Source organism: Biomphalaria glabrata, chromosome 10 (assembly GCF_947242115.1).
Source record: "Biomphalaria glabrata chromosome 10, xgBioGlab47.1, whole genome shotgun sequence".
NCBI lineage: Eukaryota > Metazoa > Mollusca > Gastropoda > Planorbidae > Biomphalaria > Biomphalaria glabrata.
In genome coordinates, this window is record NC_074720.1 from 30,158,702 (window position 1) to 30,180,098 (window position 21,397).

The window sequence follows — 21,397 nt, forward strand, 5'->3', positions numbered from 1 at the left end:
TGTCAACATTAAAATCTCCACTCCAGAAGAAAGTCACAAATTTCCACCACCCCCTTGCGAGGAGGGATTTTATTTCGGGACGAGGGGAGCTGATCCTCGGTCGCACCCCTGGCTACGCCACAGTCGTTTTCTATGGCTGACGGTTAAAGAGAATATTGTGTGACCAGCACAACGCCCAAATGTCGATGAGATATGGACAGCGGTCATTATCTCTGTCAACAAGTTTCTAAACTCAAATTAACCCACGTTGACTCTACATCACCTGCCCCAAGAGCCTTGACATGATACCTTAATCAGCTCTGACTTAACTGAAACGTACCCACTTTGAAAGAGTCCTGAAGTACAAGTTTGATTCTTAAATCTGGAGTTCACATCTGGAGAATAAAAATTCGTTTTCCACTTCCGCAATTACCAGCCAGCAAGCAATATGTTCACTCACCTCGAGAATGGGTCGTGGGGCGTGGTCGGTGTCTAAGAAGAATGGCTGTCCCCTGTGGGGTTGCATGATCAATCAGAGCTTGCGTTTGGCGCCTAGATTTCGTTCGAACTCGATAAAGAGAAACCTAACGATACAAGAGCTATAACTTATATTAGAATATGTTTATTAGAAACCGTTACAACAATGTCGAGTATATTTCTTTTTTTTACAAGCAGGTGATTTAGAATTAAGAAAGACGTGACAATGTGTCCTAAAATAGCTCGTGCGTCACGTGATCAGCTAGTCGGAGTAAACAACAACGCCATTTTTTTTTTAAACTTGTTTTGAATAATTTTCCATTATTCCCATTTCTTTATTTAGATCTAAATAGAAGTAAGTCTATTTACTATGCATGTGTTTTTACTAGAAACCACGCGTACAATGTTTCTTAACCCAAATAAAGAAATTGTCTTCGAGTTAAAAAAAAATATTTAAAAAAATTTCATATTTTATTTTACGTGACTAAGTCAAACCACTTGCTGGATCCACATAAGTGTTGTTAAAAATGCCGCAATATTCTAAGATATAACCATCAATCTTACATTTATGGAAAAAGTAACTTAAGCATTACAGATAAGGTCCAACATTAACAATATACACAGCTCTCAAATCAACCCAAAAGATAGGGTCCAAATTGTGTATATTTTTTTAAATTCTAATTCACACTTTTGGTAGAATAAACAATGGAGAGAATTAGAACATAAGTTTTGTAAAAAAAAAAATAGACAGTTAAAAATCACGAATTATAAAATGAGTTGTGTGATCGAATTGGAAAATGGGTTTCATTTGAATCACGAGTGAAAATTTTCTTTTAATTTCATTTGTATAGCGCAACTTTCATTCTTATGCATGCTCAGTTTGCTGTACCCTAAGATCTTAAGCGAAATTGTAGAAGAGTATATGGGAGGTTTCCGTGAAGTTTTTAGGTGGTCAACGCTGCTCTACCTTTAAGGGAGCTCGATTTCAAATCCCGATTCTAGAAGGGTTAAAATATTCTTAATATTGATGACGGGTTGTTCAGTTTGCTTTCTAGTGAAAAATAATGCCAAAAGATTTTTTGAACTTTTTAAAAATTCTTTAAACGATCAAAACAAGACCAAGGCTTGATTATTCCTGGTTCTTGTGCGAATTCGACGGGGTACACCTCTGAGTTTGCGTGATAACACAAACTTTCTTTGTAATCTTATTATATTTTAACCTTATTTAAATCACGAGTTTTCTTTTCTTCAACTAGTATATTAGACATAATTCTCGATTTTGGAGATTTAAGATAAGTATGTCACTTGAATTCGCATACCCGTTTGTGACCTACATATTTTGCCACAATGACATTGACAAAACATTAGTGTATTTTTAAGTTCTCTATAAGCAGTCAGTGCCTGCCTTACTAGCTAACTATTACTAACACATGAGATTTAAGAATAATTAAAGTATAATGTAAGTGTTACGTTTTCATATTGGATGAGACTCTTTAGACATGTAAACGACAAATCACAGTTTATAAATACTTTAATCTTTATTAACACTGAAAACACTTTCTTGTTCATATTCCTCCATTTCGGTTCTTCCTTTCTTTCAACACGCAATCGCACCATTTCCCATTCACACTAAGATGCGCACGTAACACCCCCCTTGTTTAACAAGTTCGATGCACATCGAACGTCCAAAATACAAATCACTGAATATATTATCAGACTATTCCAAGTTAAAAAAAAATCGGTAACATATAAAACCATAATGTAATAACTAAACAAAATCAAACACAATGTCATGTTAATACCAATACAATTCCAACATGGAATAACAATTATATTCATCACAATAATAACTGTTATTATGAGCAATTGAAACCACTTCTGTTAACATATATCTACAAGTAATCATATTTCTATTAATACAACTCCCCACTCATAATTGTATGCCTGTACAAAACACCATCATTCCAGTCGCAATCAAATAGTTAACAAACAAAGTCTATCTTGCTCCATGCATATTGTAACAACAATATTCAATTCATTACACATATATTTATTCATTGTAGAATAGAACAATAATTAGTGTCCATCATTCCTACTTTTTCTAATCATATCTATATAATTCTAACATTATTGACATGCCATCCTTTCCGCTTCCCTCCTTTGCAATGATGTCCCATTGTGATCCTACTACCTAATGATCTAGCTGTACTGTTTTCTAGGCTGCTAATATCCCTCTCTTTTCTCGTATACGCCTCTTCACTATTGTATCTTGAATCCTTAATTCTAATTAACTGTTGACACTGTCTTCTAATATGTCCCCTTCTCCCACAATTAAAGCATAAGATGTATGGACTTGTACGTCTATATGTGGGTTTAAATCGCTTTCCCTGTACCACTGATTGCCTTACTTTACTTTGATTTGGACCCATTCCTATTGCATTGCTTTCTACCTTATCTGTTAATTCTTTCTTCTTGTGCTCTCTGCTACCCATGTCATCTGATGTATGAGATCTTATGTCTTCTTCCACATCCCCATTTCTACCTCGCGTAGACTTTATCTCATAATATTTCTTCCAATTCTCAATCTCCCTTACTGAACATATTTTCACCCCATGAATATTCCCAATAATTAAATCTATCTCACCCTGATCTACAACACAAGCTTCCACTGTCCCCTTAAAATACGGTGTGTCTATACTAACTTTAGCAATGGGTAATTGTACAATATTCCCATTAAACATAACACACTTCCTAGATTCGCCTGTATATTCATGGTCTTCCACTAAATTCTTATTCACTCCAATAATAGTGCTCCCAGTATCCCTGATGGTCTTGGCTGCCTTGTTCCCTACGAATGTCTGAAAAATCTCCAATGTTCCAGTATCAGATGACAATGATAAACCTTGCTCTATTCTACCTTTCTCCCAGTCCTTTCTTTCCTGTCTGTTTCCTTGATATCTTCCGTTGCGGCTATCATTTTGTCTTTCATATGTACCACTTCTATACTGTCTATCATGTGTCTCCCTTCTGTGAGAGTTATTCTGTGTCTCACATGTTCTGTTAAAGGCAACTATTTCTTCTATATCATTGCCTCTAGATAATTTCTTCTCGGGATGTGCCACTTTATAAGCCCTTATCAGTCTTACTATGTCTTCTATGGATTTTGGTTTCCTCTCCAACAGAAATATTTTTAATTCCTCCTGACACTCGTACATCACTTTGTCCAGCATGAGAAATGTCTTAAGACTGTCAAAGTTTTTTTCTACCTCAGCGGTTTCTATCCAGTTATCGAAATGGCTGCTCATTTTGTCCAAGAAGGTCTGCGGGTCATCCTCTGGTTCTATCTCACAATTAACAAACTGTTGGCGATAGAAAGCTTCTGTTTTCCCGAAAGTTCTAAGTAGTTGTTCTTTCACAATGCTGTAGTTACCCTGGTTCATACATATTTTTGAAGGCACCTCCGCTGTAAATGATCTCGACAATAAGAATGTCCATTTGTCTTCAGGGTACTCCAGTTCTCTCATTTCTATTTCGAACTTCTTCAAAAAAATGTCTATGTCCATTTTGTCTTCGTTGAATATCAAACCTTTATATTTTGCCAGTTTATTCCCTGTAGAGTCACTCTTTCTTTTATCATTCTCTTTTCCTTGGTCTGTTTTTAACTTTTTCTCTGCTGTCTCCTTTTCAAACGCTAATCTTTCTCTTTCAATGGCGACTAATTCATTTTTCTTTTCCCTTTCAATTGCTACTATCTCCTTATCCTTTTCTCTTTCTCTTTTGTCCTCCTTATCTAATCTCTCCTTTTCTTTTTCTCTTTCTCTTTTGTCCTCCTTATCTAATCTCTCCTTTTCTTTTTCTCTTTCTCTTTTGTCCTCCTTATCTAATCTCTCCTTTTCTTTGTCTCTTTCCATCGCTAATCTCTCCTTTTCTTTTTCTCTTTCCATCGCTAATCTCTCCCTCTCCATCAACCTTTCTTGTACGTATTTTCTTAGTTCTGCCCCTTCAAGCTCCAACAACCTTCCCTCTTCCTTCAACGCTGCTACCTCGGCCCTGTCCGCCATAGTCTATTACTAATAATATCGAATCGAATGTTCTCCTGTCTCTAGATCTAGACTTTACTATCTCTACTGTCTGTTGACAGGAGATCCCCTGTAAATAGAGGGATACGTGGATTTTACCTTTGCGTTGGGCGCCACTTGTTACGTTTTCATATTGGATGAGACTCTTTAGACATGTAAACGACAAATCACAGTTTATAAATACTTTAATCTTTATTAACACTGAAAACACTTTCTTGTTCATATTCCTCCATTTCGGTTCTTCCTTTCTTTCAACACGCAATCGCACCATTTCCCATTCACACTAAGATGCGCACGTAACAGTAAGATATGTTAAGTCTCACTCATTAATCTAATTCACCTAGCTAAACTTTTTGGCCGCAGGAAGATTTGTGTTAATGTTATCTACAAACATATGCAGTGCACTATATTTTCTCTCATCTTATACTTCTTCTTCTAGCCAGATTTTTGCTACTGAGCTGTGAGCTTTTTTGCAGACTGTGCTAAGGAAAAATAGTGTGCTGTTCTCTACAGTTGTTCAGCACTGCCATACAGGGTGTTGGTTATGTTGGGCTGTAGTGGAAGTAGGGTCTGACTAAGGTGGATTAGGAAGGGGCATTCAAAGACAATATGGTTTACGGTTTCATAAGGGTTGACGCAGTGTCTACAAAGTGGTAGGTGACTGGGATTTATTTTGTTAAGATGATAATTTAACAGAGGTGTGTGTCTTGTTCTTAGTTGGAAGATTGTAGATTGCTCTTTGCGGGGGAGGAAGTTAATACTGTCCAGTTTGTTTGGCATGGTCATTTCTTTGTACAGGTCTATCTGATTGTTCTATAGATGATTCCACCTTTGATAGTGTATCGGATTTTTCATTTCCCATGATGCCAATATGTCCAGAAATCCACAGTAATCTGATGTGGATATTTAATTTTGACATCAATATACATTACAGAAATTCCAACAAAAGAGAAGATAAGTATTCCTTACTTAAATCCGTGTGTCTCTATGGCTTTGCTTGTTGATTAGAGAGTTACACTCTATAGTAACTCTATACGATCATTTGGTTTTATGTTACTATAGTACAGTGTCACCGGCACGCGAAAAAAGAGTGACCGGCACACTACTACAGAGTGGATGACATACTTATAAAGATTGACCGACACATTAATAGAGATCAATCAATACACTAATACAGAGTGGACGACACACTAATACCTAGTGGACTACAAACTAATACATAGTGGACTACAAACTAATACAGAGTGGACGACAAACTAATACATAGTGGACTACAAACTAATACATAGTGGATTACACACTAATACATAGTGGACTACACACTAATACATAGTGGACTACACACTAATACATAGTGGACGACAAACTAATACATAGTGGACTACAAACTAATACAGAGTGGACGACAAACTAATACATAGTGGACGACAAACTAATACATAGTGGACGACAAACTAATACAGAGTGGACGACAAACTAATACATAGTGGACGACAAACTAATACAGAGTGGACGACAAACTAATACAGAGTGGACGACAAACTAATACATAGTGGACGACAAACTAATACAGAGTGGACGACAAACTAATACATAGTGGACGACAAACTAATACAGAGTGGACGACAAACTAATACATAGTGGACGACAAACTAATACAGAGTGGACGACAAACTAATACATAGTGGACGACAAACTAATACAGAGTGGACGACAAACTAATACATAGTGGACGACAAACTAATACAGAGTGGACGACAAACTAATACATAGTGGACGACAAACTAATACATAGTGGACGACAAACTAATACATAGTGGACGACACACAAATACATAGTGGACGACAAACTAATACATAGTGGACTACAAACTAATACATAGTGGACTACAAACTAATACAGAGTGGACGACAAACTAATACATAGTGGACTACAAACTAATACATAGTGGATTACACACTAATACATAGTGGACTACAAACTAATACATAGTGGACGACAAACTAATACATAGTGGACGACAAACTAATACATAGTGGACGACAAACTAATACATAGTGGACGACAAACTAATACATAGTGGACGACAAACTAATACATAGTGGACGACAAACTAATACAGAGTGGACGACAAACTAATACATAGTGGACGACAAACTAATACAGAGTGGACGACAAACTAATACATAGTGGACGACAAACTAATACAGAGTGGACGACAAACTAATACATAGTGGACGACAAACTAATACAGAGTGGACGACAAACTAATACATAGTGGACGACAAACTAATACAGAGTGGACGACAAACTAATACATAGTGGACGACAAACTAATACATAGTGGACGACAAACTAATACATAGTGGACGACACACAAATACAGAGTGGACGACAAACTAATACATAGTGGACGACAAACTAATACATAGTGGACGACAAACTAATACATAGTGGACGACAAACTAATACAGAGTGGACGACAAACTAATACATAGTGGACGACAAACTAATACATAGTGGACTACACACTAATACATAGTGGACTACAAACTAATACATAGTGGACTACACACTAATACATAGTGGACTACACACTAATACATAGTGGACGACAAACTAATACATAGTGGACGACAAACTAATACATAGTGGACGACAAACTAATACATAGTGGACGACAAACTAATACATAGTGGACGACAAACTAATACATAGTGGACGACACACTAATACATAGTGGACGACAAACTAATACATAGTGGACGACAAACTAATACATAGTGGACGACAAACTAATACATAGTGGACGACAAACTAATACATAGTGGACGACAAACTAATACATAGTGGACGACAAACTAATACATAGTGGACGACAAACTAATACATAGTGGACGACAAACTAATACATAGTGGACGACAAACTAATACATAGTGGACGACAAACTAATACATAGTGGACGACAAACTAATACAGAGTGGACGACAAACTAATACATAGTGGACGACAAACTAATACCTAGTGGACTACAAACTAATACATAGTGGACTACAAACTAATACATAGTGGACGACAAACTAATACATAGTGGACTACACACTAATACATAGTGGACGACAAACTAATACATAGTGGACGACAAACTAATACAGAGTGGACGACAAACTAATACATAGTGGACGACAAACTAATACATAGTGGACGACAAACTAATACAGAGTGGACGACAAACTAATACATAGTGGACGACAAACTAATACATAGTGGACGACAAACTAATACATAGTGGACGACAAACTAATACAGAGTGGACGACAAACTAATACATAGTGGACGACAAACTAATACATAGTGGACTACACACTAATACATAGTGGACTACAAACTAATACATAGTGGACTACACACTAATACATAGTGGACTACACACTAATACATAGTGGACGACAAACTAATACATAGTGGACGACAAACTAATACATAGTGGACGACAAACTAATACATAGTGGACGACAAACTAATACATAGTGGACGACAAACTAATACATAGTGGACGACAAACTAATACATAGTGGACGACAAACTAATACAGAGTGGACGACAAACTAATACATAGTGGACGACAAACTAATACATAGTGGACTACAAACTAATACATAGTGGACGACAAACTAATACATAGTGGACTACACACTAATACATAGTGGACGACAAACTAATACATAGTGGACGACAAACTAATACAGAGTGGACGACAAACTAATACATAGTGGACGACAAACTAATACATAGTGGACTACACACTAATACATAGTGGACTACACACTAATACATAGTGGACGACAAACTAATACATAGTGGACGACAAACTAATACCTAGTGGACGACAAACTAATACATAGTGGACTACACACTAATACATAGTGGACTACACACTAATACATAGTGGACGACAAACTAATACATAGTGGACTACACACTGATACATAGTGGACGACAAACTAATACATAGTGGACGACAAACTAATACATAGTGGACGACAAACTAATACAGAGTGGACGACAAACTAATACATAGTGGACGACAAACTAATACATAGTGGACTACACACTAATACATAGTGGACGACAAACTAATACATAGTGGACTACACACTAATACATAGTGGACGACAAACTAATACATAGTGGACGACAAACTAATACAGAGTGGACGACAAACTAATACAGAGTGGACGACAAACTAATACATAGTGGACGACAAACTAATACATAGTGGACGACAAACTAATACATAGTGGACTACAAACTAATACATAGTGGACGACAAACTAATACAGAGTGGACGACAAACTAATACATAGTGGACGACAAACTAATACCTAGTGGACGACAAACTAATACCTAGTGGACGACAAACTAATACATAGTGGACTACACACTAATACATAGTGGACTACACACTAATACATAGTGGACGACAAACTAATACATAGTGGACTACACACTAATACATAGTGGACGACAAACTAATACATAGTGGACGACAAACTAATACAGAGTGGACGACAAACTAATACAGAGTGGACGACAAACTAATACATAGTGGACGACAAACTAATACATAGTGGACTACACACTAATACATAGTGGACGACAAACTAATACATAGTGGACGACAAACTAATACATAGTGGACGACAAACTAATACATAGTGGACGACAAACTAATACAGAGTGGACGACAAACTAATACATAGTGGACGACAAACTAATACATAGTGGACTACACACTAATACATAGTGGACGACAAACTAATACAGAGTGGACGACAAACTAATACATAGTGGACGACAAACTAATACATAGTGGACTACACACTAATACATAGTGGACGACAAACTAATACATAGTGGACGACAAACTAATACATAGTGGACGACAAACTAATACATAGTGGACGACACACTAATACATAGTGGACGACAAACTAATACAGAGTGGACGACAAACTAATACATAGTGGACGACAAACTAATACATAGTGGACTACACACTAATACATAGTGGACGACAAACTAATACATAGTGGACGACAAACTAATACATAGTGGACGACAAACTAATACATAGTGGACTACACACTAATACATAGTGGACGACAAACTAATACATAGTGGACGACAAACTAATACAGAGTGGACGACAAACTAATACAGAGTGGACGACAAACTAATACATAGTGGACGACAAACTAATACATAGTGGACTACACACTAATACATAGTGGACGACAAACTAATACAGAGTGGACGACAAACTAATACATAGTGGACGACAAACTAATACATAGTGGACTACACACTAATACATAGTGGACGACAAACTAATACATAGTGGACGACAAACTAATACATAGTGGACGACAAACTAATACATAGTGGACTACACACTAATACATAGTGGACGACAAACTAATACATAGTGGACGACAAACTAATACAGAGTGGACGACAAACTAATACAGAGTGGACGACAAACTAATACAGAGTGGACGACAAACTAATACATAGTGGACGACAAACTAATACATAGTGGATTACACACTAATACATAGTGGACGACAAACTAATACAGAGTGGACGAAAAACTAATACATAGTGGATTACACACTAATACATAGTGGACGACAAACTAATACAGAGTGGACGACAAACTAATACATAGTGGACGACAAACTAATACAGAGTGGACGACAAACTAATACAGAGTGGACGACAAACTAATACAGAGTGGACGACAAACTAATACATAGTGGACGACAAACTAATACAGAGTGGACGACAAACTAATACAGAGTGGACGACAAACTAATACATAGTGGATTACACACTAATACATAGTGGACGACAAACTAATACAGAGTGGACGAAAAACTAATACATAGTGGACGACAAACTAATACATAGTGGACGACAAACTAATACATAGTGGACGACAAACTAATACATAGTGGACGACAAACTAATACAGAGTGGACGACAAACTAATACATAGTGGACGACAAACTAATACATAGTGGACTACACACTAATACAGAGTGGACGACACACTTATACAGAATGGACGACACACTAATACAGAGTGGACGACACACTTATACAGAATGGACGACACACAAATACAGAGTGGACGACACACTAATACATAGTGGACGACACACTTATACAGAGTGGACGAAACAATAATACAGATTGGACGACACACTTATACAGAGTGGACGACACACTAATACAGAGTGGACGACACACATATACAGAATGACAAACACATTAATACTGTATGATCGACACACTAATACATATTAACCACTGCACCACTTCAAAGATATCGTTCACTTGTGCTAGCCTGTTATACCTACAAAATATGTAAGGAAGTCGGAAGCTCTATGACTATTTCACAATATTGATTTTTTTCAAGCTTAGTTATTTTGATTTCATGCTCCATCTGAGTATTACAATTATGTAAAACTGTGTTTACAAAAATCTAACTTCGTATCTTGATACAAATGTATCTTAAAGTTCAACCAATGGATAAAGTAGTCTGTACCTCTACTTACACTACACTGGGCAGCATAATTAGTGGCCAGTCGCTACATGAACTTTGATGAATGTCCTCCTGTCTAACTTCCAGAGCCCCAGGGACCACTGTGCAGCAACATACCGGATGTTAGACAACAGATGTCTCTCACTAAATGGAAATGTCCCAGTGGTTCTAAACATTTGGAACTCTCACTAAATGGAAATGTCCCAGTGGTTCTAAACATTTGGAACTCAGATTTTAATAACAATTATTTTTAGGGAGGGTTCACATAACTAGGGGCGCGGTGGCTGAGTGTTAAATTAGGCTCTTGGCTTCGATTCGAAACTGGGGTGCTGATTTCGAATCTCGGTGGAGACTGGGATTTGGAACCTCGGGATTTTTACTGCGCCCCTGAGTTCACCCAACTCTAATGGGTACCTGACTATAGCTGGGAAAAGTAAAGCAGGTTGGTCGTTGTGCTGGCCACATGACACCCTGCTCGTTAACCGTTGGCCAAAGAAACAAATGAGCTTTACATCGTCTGCCCTAGAGATCTGAAAGAGGATCTTTATTTATTTTTTTGTTTACATAAGTAATATGCTAGAAATGAACTGCTCCGCGCTTTGCAGATCAGGCCTCTTACCAAACGATTAGGTTCTCAAAAGATTTCTAGGACCAGTAACTCCCTGGGCCACTCAATAATCTATGAGGGTAGGCTTCGAAGCATTTAGGTGTCCAAGGAAAAAAAAAATCCAGTGTCCCCACGAGTATTGGATTCCTTTTTTTACCTGGGTCGACCTCGACATGCTCACTACTTGCACCACTTTAGTAAGAGAAATGTGAATCAAGGTAAATTATGATCAAGATGTGTTTTTGTTTTGTTTTGTTTTTTAATGGAAGGGAGTAAAGGGACGCAATAATGTTTTTTCAGGGTATATGAGATATTCAACGCAAGGGGAAAATAACACGTTTTGAAACCAAACGTTTTCAAAGTTAAAGACAGGCAACAAATAGTTGATCCTCCCTCTTTTTTTTTCTCCTCTCCACTTGGAGGGTTTATAAAGAAGATGAAATATTTGTGCATATATTATTGCTGTGTTGTACATAATGCTTCTCATGATTTCTTGATACTCCGTTTCCATTGGATGAAATTACGCACTTTCCAATACGCATAAGAATGTATGTTGTTTGACCTCATTCAGTCGCATAGTAACCTCGTTGTGACTTGTGGTAACGAAATGAAAGCCTGGTCATACGTTATATTAGGAACGATGTCGCCCACGCAGAAGTTCCTTTTTCTCCACACAGCCGTTGCCAATACAGTTGTGGATCAGCGTAGTCGAAGGTTTTTGTCTGGGTATAGCACTCTGAGCTACAAGCTGATTTAGAACGTCACCAGCTCGTTATTTTTCCTCAGGTTCGACTCCTGAATCCTTCTCGTATTTGGGTAGAGCTGCAGGGCAATGGATGTTTGGACACAGGGTTTTCCTTTGTGGGTAAAAAAAAAAGCCTCCTGCCAGTTGCTTGCCTTTGCCCCTTATCCTGTCACTGATAACTGTTCGGTCGGATCCACTATCAGAGCCGCATGTCAAGGACAAGAGTTGCATAGGTTGAGGAGCATTTCTAAAAACAGTGGAAAACCTTATAGTCTTTTTATTTGTTGTTATTTCGCACCCTACTTAGAATCGTGGCGTGGATTGTGTTACTTAAATGATCAAAATTATAACTTTTTTGTTGGTTTCATTTGTTACAATAATTTTGTTTATGTCATTTTGCATAAAATGAGACGTTAAATACATTTAAGAGAAAAACTGTTTAAACTACAAAGGCTTTAAAGCTATATATTATCATCACGAAACTATCTAAAACTATCTTGAGTTGCCCCAACATAACAAATAGGCATTGACATTGAAACTGCCCAAAGTGACAAAGAATCACGCTATGCCATTGAAAGACAGAGACAAAGACAATGCGCCCCGGGTCTTGTACATGTAAGACGTAATAGAATAAAATCTGCCAACTCTTATTGCTACATTGCATAAGAAAGCAAATAATTACGTGTCAGCTTTCCCAATCCACAGACTGCACAACTTAGCAACAGTCGAGATTCCCATCTGTGGCGGATATCTTAAAATAGACAGCCTTTTAGCTTTCTCTTGTACACAATGAATGTAGGAATGGTTGATAAGCAAACTAGTTAAGAAGAATGTAGCACAATCAATTTTGTAAGTTCGATTGTCTGTACAACAAAATAGTGTGTGGGTTTTTTGTGTGTTTTTCTTGTATGTGTGTTGTTGTTGTTTTTTTTGCAGTTGGCAATAGTGATCTTTCCCTATGACTTTATTGTCTATTGGTTTAGAAATCTCTCTCCAATTTTCTTCTTTATATTTTCTTACATGTTCCTTTATGTTTCCAAATATTGCCTCAACTTGTCTCCCAGTGACCTTTTGAAGGTTACAACATTTTAAAAAGGTCAAGGTACCCCTTTAAGACCTTGCAGTCAATGAAAGCAGATGATATAAAGCTCATCTGTTTCTACGGACGACAAACTACCGCCTTTTCTTTCAAAACTCATGTCAGATTAGAGTTGGGTGAATCTGAGGGTTTCTAAAAACTCCAAATTTAAAATCTAAGTCTTCAAAGGGATTGAAACTAGAGATCCCGTAGGTCATCTTCAACACTATAGGAACTTCCGAAACATGTCAAACATTTTACAAAACAAACAAGGGCTTAACCACCCTGCCAAATCGCTCCCTATAGTTTCATAGCTTATATTAACTCACTCTATCTGTCTGTCTGGTACAAAGCTTATATCAACTCACTCAATCTGTCTGTCTGGTACAAAGCTTATATCAACTCACTCTGTCTGTCTGTCTGGTACAAAGCTTATATCAACTCACTCTATCTGTCTGTCTGGTACAAAGCTTATATCAACTCACTCTGTCTGTCTGTCTGGTACAAAGCTTATATCAACTCACTCAATCTGTCTGTCTGGTACAAAGCTTATATCAACTCACTCTGTCTGTCTGTCTGGTACAAAGCTTATATCAACTCACTCAATCTGTCTGTCTGGTACAAAGCTTATATCAACTCACTCTGTCTGTCTGTCTGGTACAAAGCTTATATCAACTCACTCAATCTGTCTGTCTGGTACAAAGCTTATATCGACTCACTCAATCTGTCTGTCTGGTACAAAGCTTCTATCAACTCACTCAATCTGTCTGTCTGGTACAAAGCTTATATCAACTCACTCTATCTGTCTGTCTGGTACAAAGTTTATATCAACACACTCTATCTGTCTGTCTGGTACAAAGCTTATATCAACTCACTCTGTCTGTCTGTCTGGTACAAAGTTTATAACGATATTTCTCTCAAACTTGTTCTCGGATGAAGTTGAAATTTTAAGCAATTCTTAATTGTACCAAAACAAAACAGGAATCAATTTAAAAAATTAACCAACTAGTCAATGAATGATTATGTAAGTTATATATAAAATATTTTTTGGTTTGATATCGAATAAGGGAAATAAGTTCTACATTATTGATGGATATAGTTGTAAGTGTGGAGCTTTTTCCCTTAGATAAGCTTTGTTTTTTTAACGTATTTTTGCATATCTGGTTTCAATTAGGTCAACAGGAGATTAAACATATAAAGGTAAACAAATGTTAACAGAGGATGTAGAGGAAAAACGCATAACAAATTATTATTTCAACTATTTCATCAACAAATTATTACAATAAATAGATGTTAGTGTAACACATGAACTCTTAGGCGACCCTTGCAGGTTATAGTCTCTATCTTACATTACGTTACTAACAAACCCACACATTTGAATAGTATTCACAAGAATTGACCAATAACAAACTACAAACCATCTGCAGGCATTATAGCAGGAAAATAAGAGTTTTTATTGATTTGTTTTCTAGTGTTTATGTTTTAAATCGCATTTCCTTTCCTGGTCAACGAGGACAGCTATGCATTTCTTTGTCGAATATATATATATATATATATATATATATATATATATATATATATATATATATATAGATAGATAGATAGATAGATAGATAGATAGATAGATAGATAGATAGATAGATAGATAGATAGATAGATAGATAGATAGATAGATAGATAGATAGATAGATAGATAGATAGATAGATAGATAGATAGATAGATAGATAGATAGATAGATAGATAGATAGATAGATAGATAGATAGATAGATAGATAGATAGATAGATAGATAGATAGATAGATAGATAGATAGATAGATAGATAGATAGATAGATAGATAGATAGATAGATAGATAGATAGATAGATAGATAGATAGATAGATAGATAGATAGATAGATAGATAGATAGATAGATAGATAGATAGATAGATAGATAGATAGATAGATAGATAGATAGATAGATAGATAGATAGATAGATAGATAGATAGATAGATAGATAGATAGATAGATAGATAGATAGATAGATAGATATATTCGTTTAAAAAAATAAACATTATGAATTAATTCAATTGTAATACAATTGTAATACAAATATTGATTTAATTTAGAAATAATTAGTCCAAAGGGATTACGTTCCTAGCTGCTGGAATTAATTAAGGAAATGAGGAAACTTTCTCACGGACTGTCACCACCCACATCCCCCAAAGGAGCTATAGATTACATATTGAGTTTGTTAAGTCCTTTTTAAATGATGTTTTTTAAAAAAAAGCTATATGACTGTGTCTACTTATGCCTAAATGTAGGCCTTCGTTGTATCTAGCCACTTCATAATTATGTCGGGAAAGGGCAACCGAAATCTTAAACAGAGAAATACATTAAATTGTTTCGTTATTTAAACACCTTTTTTTTTAATTCTTAATATTAGTTAAAATTTTCTGTCTTGTCGAAACATGGTCAAAACTATAAGTAAAAAGAATCCAATTATTTGTTTAGTTATTTTTCTAGCTGGCTAGTTAAGTTGATATCATATGTTCGATCCCCATTCTGGACTTTTTTTTTTCACAAATAGAAAATGTTTCAATCACTATATTATTTGGAAATAAAGAAGGAATTTACTTCATAATATTCACACTGTCTGATCTTATGTCTAGTACACATTTTGTATACATAATTTCTACCACTTTCAATTCTAGGATTAAGTTAAAATTCGGACAATTATTAATTTTTGAAGACAATACATGAATCCATCAAAAGCTAACCTCTTAATAAATAAGTGGTAATAATTAATTTATTTTTATGTAGAAAGAGGGAACTACATTTTGCAGTATGATCAATAAGTGTGCGGTTCTTTTCTTAAGCATATTTTAAAAGTTTTCCTTGTTAAATAATTAGGCCCTGCTAGGACAAGTGAATTCTACTAGTCAATAAAGGGCACCGTATCAGAAACAAACATGCTGAGAATTACTCTAATAGATGACGTCCCCTTTCCACAAGCTTAACCTCTCAACAATTACTATTACTCTCTTCTTTAAAAATTTCCGAGAAACAGAGAAAAGGTGGTTGGGTAGTAAAGCTCTTGGCTTCCGAACCGAGGGGTACCGGGTTCGACTCTTGATGATAAATCAGATTTTTAATTTTGGTATCTTTAGGGCGCCTCTGAGCTCACCCAGCTCTGATGACGTTAGTTGGAGAAAAATAAAGGCGGTTGGTCGTTGTTCTGACCACATGACACCCTGCTCTTTAACCTTTGGCCAAGAAACAGATGACTTTAACATTATCTGCCCCATAGATCACAAGGTCTGAAGAGAAACTTTTTACTTTTTATAGATAAAGATTATTACGTCCTAGATCTGGGCCAAATTTGACCACAGTCCAACCATCGTGACCACAGGCTACAGCGCATACCACATCACCTGGCTGCCATAAAGTTGAAGCTTATACCCATGCTTAACCTTGCTGATATGTAAATTTGAACTTCGATTAGTTGACTATTTAATGAGTTTATTTTAAAATCACTTATTAAAGGTGACGACCATATTCTGGTCGTGTGGTACAAGTATTGATGTCAGACATACAAGTGCGACCTAATTGACCTAGGTGTTATAATAGATGAAAAACTATCATGGAATCCCCATGTTGATGAAATTATTAAAAAATCAAACAAAGCATTAGGGTTTATTAAAAGATTTTTTTTTCAAATTAAATAAGAACATAAAACTAAAATGTTATTTAACCTTCGTTAGGCCAATAATAGAATATGCATCCTCTGTTTGGGACCCCTCAATTCAAGAATACGTTAAGACACTGGAACAGACACAAAATAGAGCAGTGAGATTCATAACAAACGAGAATTCACAATTGATAAGAGTAACACTTTTAGTAAAATCATTAGATTTTAGAGACCCTTTAGGATAGAAAACTAAAAAGTAAAATAGCAATTATACATAAAAAACTGAACCATAATCTTCAAATAAAAAGACAAAACCTTAAAAAATACTCAGAAAGACAAAAAAGATAAAGGCACACTGCTTACTCCATATGCCAGGACAAATTTGTACAAATACTCCTCCTCTCTAGTAGACCTTCTATTAAGGCATGGAATGGGTTGCCTGAGTCAGCCAGGAAAACCAGTGACTTGGCAGAGTTTAAGTCATCGATTAACATGCATAACTAGATTGACCTAGGGACACCTGTAGGATGTAATCATCTTTTTTTTAAGTAACGTCGTTATCTTATAAGATAAGATAATTAAGAAGGCCCATTCAAAGCCTTACTAACTAGTTGCTGAAAGCTTAGTGCTGAAAGGACGTACAAAAGAATGTGTTCTATTTGAATGTGTAATGTGTTAGAAACACGCAAACCTAAGATCTTTAGCAAGGCGTGCAGTTTCTTATTAAAGTGAGTTGCTGCTGCAATGAGTTTGTTTTCCATTGAGTTGCTGAGTGATGATTGGCTGAACGAAAGCAGACAAAAATTACTTTTACACACTGGACGTCGTTTTGATTCTGCCCGCTGCCAGCCATCCCTACTCGTCCTGAGGGAGATTTCATTAATTTCATTCCTGAAGTAACATCTGAAACATGTAAACCAAAAATTGAAAACGATCACCAGTATAAAAATTCGTTCCTTAGTTTTAGCATGGGCTGACAAATACCACAATCATTTCTCCATATCCTTTCGCCCTGACCACAAATAATCCAGGATCAATATTCTTGCGCCTGAATAGACGCGATGTTATCTAACAATGACCATGTTCTTTGTAAACATTTTTTTTTCATCCGAAGATTTTTTATCGACAAGTGATGACCTTTCAGCAGCAGACGAGACTCAAGGCAGTAATTACTTGCCTGGGATCGAATCGACTCAACAACCACCGGATTCTACGATTACTGATTTACTCAAAGTTATTTCATCGTTGACATTCGTTTTTGTCTCTAGTGAAATTGTCTCCTTAGAGTCTAGTGCAAGCACATCACAGATTACACTAGAGGCAGGGGTCGGCAAAGTGGGCCTTGCTCTTGAATACATGCTAAGAACGTGTTTTAAACCAAACTTTGATTGCATGCTGTCCCTGGTGTGAATTTTCAGACACAATAAAATGTCGCTGGCACTTAAGACACCATAAAATGTCGCTGGCACTTCAGACACCATAAAATGTCGCTGTCGCTTTGATTGCATGCTGTCACTGGTGTGAATTTTCATACACCATAAAATGTCGCTGGCACTTCTGACACCATAAAATGTCGCTGGCACTTCTGACACCATAAATGTCACTGGGTTGAATTTTGGATGTAGGCGTGGTGACATTGGGTTCATTTTATAAACTTCTATTGTAGGCGTTGTCAGGATGAATACTTCATACGTTCATACATCTCTCGTAAATGAGGAAATAACTCCTTATGTAGCAGACACAAATATTATGTTTAATATATATAATAATGATAATAACAACACATATGGAATATGATGCAATAATAGTCCTTTATAGAAATACATATGGAATATGATACAGTAATAGTACTTTATAGAAATACACATGCATTTTTTTTAAATTTTGTTTTTCTTTTTTAAATTGAATTTCAAATATTTATGAACAAAAAGCGGCCCCCTGAGCCTGGGGGTCAGTCAGTCTCTCACATTGCGTAACTCATATTATGAATCGCATTTTAACAGTAAGTTCTAATTCTATAATAATAATGCTAATAATAATAATTATAGAAATAAAATGGATGGACTGTGGTCAGAATTGGCACTGGCATTACAATGCAACCTGGTCCACAAATGGCGTTCCATATTCTTCTTCTTTTTCTTGTAGCCAGCTTTTCGCTGCTGAGCTGTCAGCTCTTTTGCAGACTGTGCCAAGGAAAAATAGTGTGCTGTTCTCTTCAGTTGTTCAGCACTGCCATACAGGGTGTTGGTTATGTTGGGCAGGAGTGGTAGTAGGTTCTGCCTAAGGTGGATTAGGAAGGGGCATTCAAAGAGGATATGGTTTACGGTTTCATAAGGTTTGGCGCAATGCCCACAAAGGGGGAGTTGTGTGGAATTTATTTTGTTAAGATAATAATTTAACAGAGGTATGTGTCCTGTTCTTAGTTGGAAGATTGTAGATTGCTCTATGCGGGGGAGGAAGTTAATACTGTCCCGTTTGTTAAGCATAGTCACTTTTTGTACATGGGTCTGCCTGTGTTTCCTGATGCCCATTGGTTGAGCCACTCCTCTTTTTGATTGTTGACTAACATTGGTCTATCTGGTTGTTCCATAGATGATCCTGCCTTGGATAGTCTATCTGCGTTCCATATATATCTTAAGTTCAAAGGTTAGTAAATACTAAATTTACTAAATAGGAAAGTGCCAACGTTCTAAAGCTCCATCCTTTATGGCTCCCAGTGAGGGTATGGGGCAGTTAGATTACTTCGCCCTAGAACTCTGTGCTGGTCACACAGCCCTCAGTTGGGTTCATGCCCATCCAGCCATAGAAAAACAGAAGCATCTTGAAAAGTCTACACGGGACGCTACAAAGGAAGACAGGGCGAAACATCTGAGATCTTTAAACATTTTTACAGCTCATTATTTACATTAGTTCACAATTTATTGTTCCTAGTTCCTAGTTCATTGTTCATTATTTATTGTTCGTAGTTCATAGTTCATTATTTATTGTTCGTAGTTCATCATAGTTCATAGTTCATTATTTATTGTTCGTAGTTCTTAGTTAATTGAAATTTATTGAAGTTGCTGCTGATACTTTTAAACTCTCAATACTGTTGCCTTGCTGTATAGATATTTACATAACTTACGTCTGTGATTTAAAAAAAAAATGTTAACTATTTTGTATTGTATAAATTACAGACGCTCATTTAAAAGAAAAGATAATTGCGTCCCAATGTGTTAATTAGAGACATATCTTCTGCTGAGTCATTGTTTTTCCTGAATGATTCAGGCAAGCCGTTCAACGCTATAATGGTAATAGGGAACATTGGAAGAAGATATATAGAAGCATAAGGAATCAGCAATGTAGTTTTATCTTTGTGTCTTTCTGGGTTTAAAAAAAATTAGATTTGTGTTTTTTAGCGCCCTCGAAAGGGGAAAAGACGTTATTAGTTTTGTGTGGTTTGTCTGTCCGTCCGTCCGTCCCATTTAGATCTCGTATAGAAAAGATATTGAAAATCCGACTTCATGATATTTTAGACCATTCAAAGTTCTGATGCAACGGCTACTTTTTCTTTTACGAAAGCGAAAAATGTAATTGTTTTAAATTAACTATGCAAGTAGTTTTTTTCATAAAAATAAACCATTTTTACAACTATTCACTATTAATAATAACAAACACGGGAGGCTATTTAATAAGGGAGACAGCTATTTACCACGACGTAGAGGAAATAACTTGTAGAAGAATAACGACTTTGTCTTCATGACTAGTGGAAAAATATGCAGGTCGCACAGAACTAGAACTAGGAGAGCTTGCGAAATACTCAAGCTATCGTTCAGTATGTCACAGTATTGGACACTTTTAGGATCGTTCAGTATATCACAGTATTGGACACTTTTAGGATCGTTCAGTATATCACAGTATTGGACACTTTTAGGATCGTTCAGTATATCACAGCATTCGACATTTTTAGTATCGTTCAGTGTGTGAGAGTATTCGACACATTTCACCAAGAACGTATTATTTCATTCCTTCCTCATTAAAAATGTAAGATGCTATTTAATCGAATCTGTTCATAAGTATACAACCAGGTCTGGAAGAAACCAATCCATTTTGCACTATTTAAAATTTGTGTAGAAGAACGCCCACCGGCACACACACACACACAGACAC

The 21,397-nt window shown here is 36.2% G+C and overlaps 1 protein-coding gene across 1 annotated transcript in view; it reads left to right on the forward strand.

Moving 5' to 3' along the window:
* Positions 1-21,397, forward strand: part of LOC129928701 (uncharacterized) — a 62,307-nt gene that overhangs the window by 14,644 nt on the left and 26,266 nt on the right. The gene's annotated exons all lie outside the window — the stretch shown is intronic.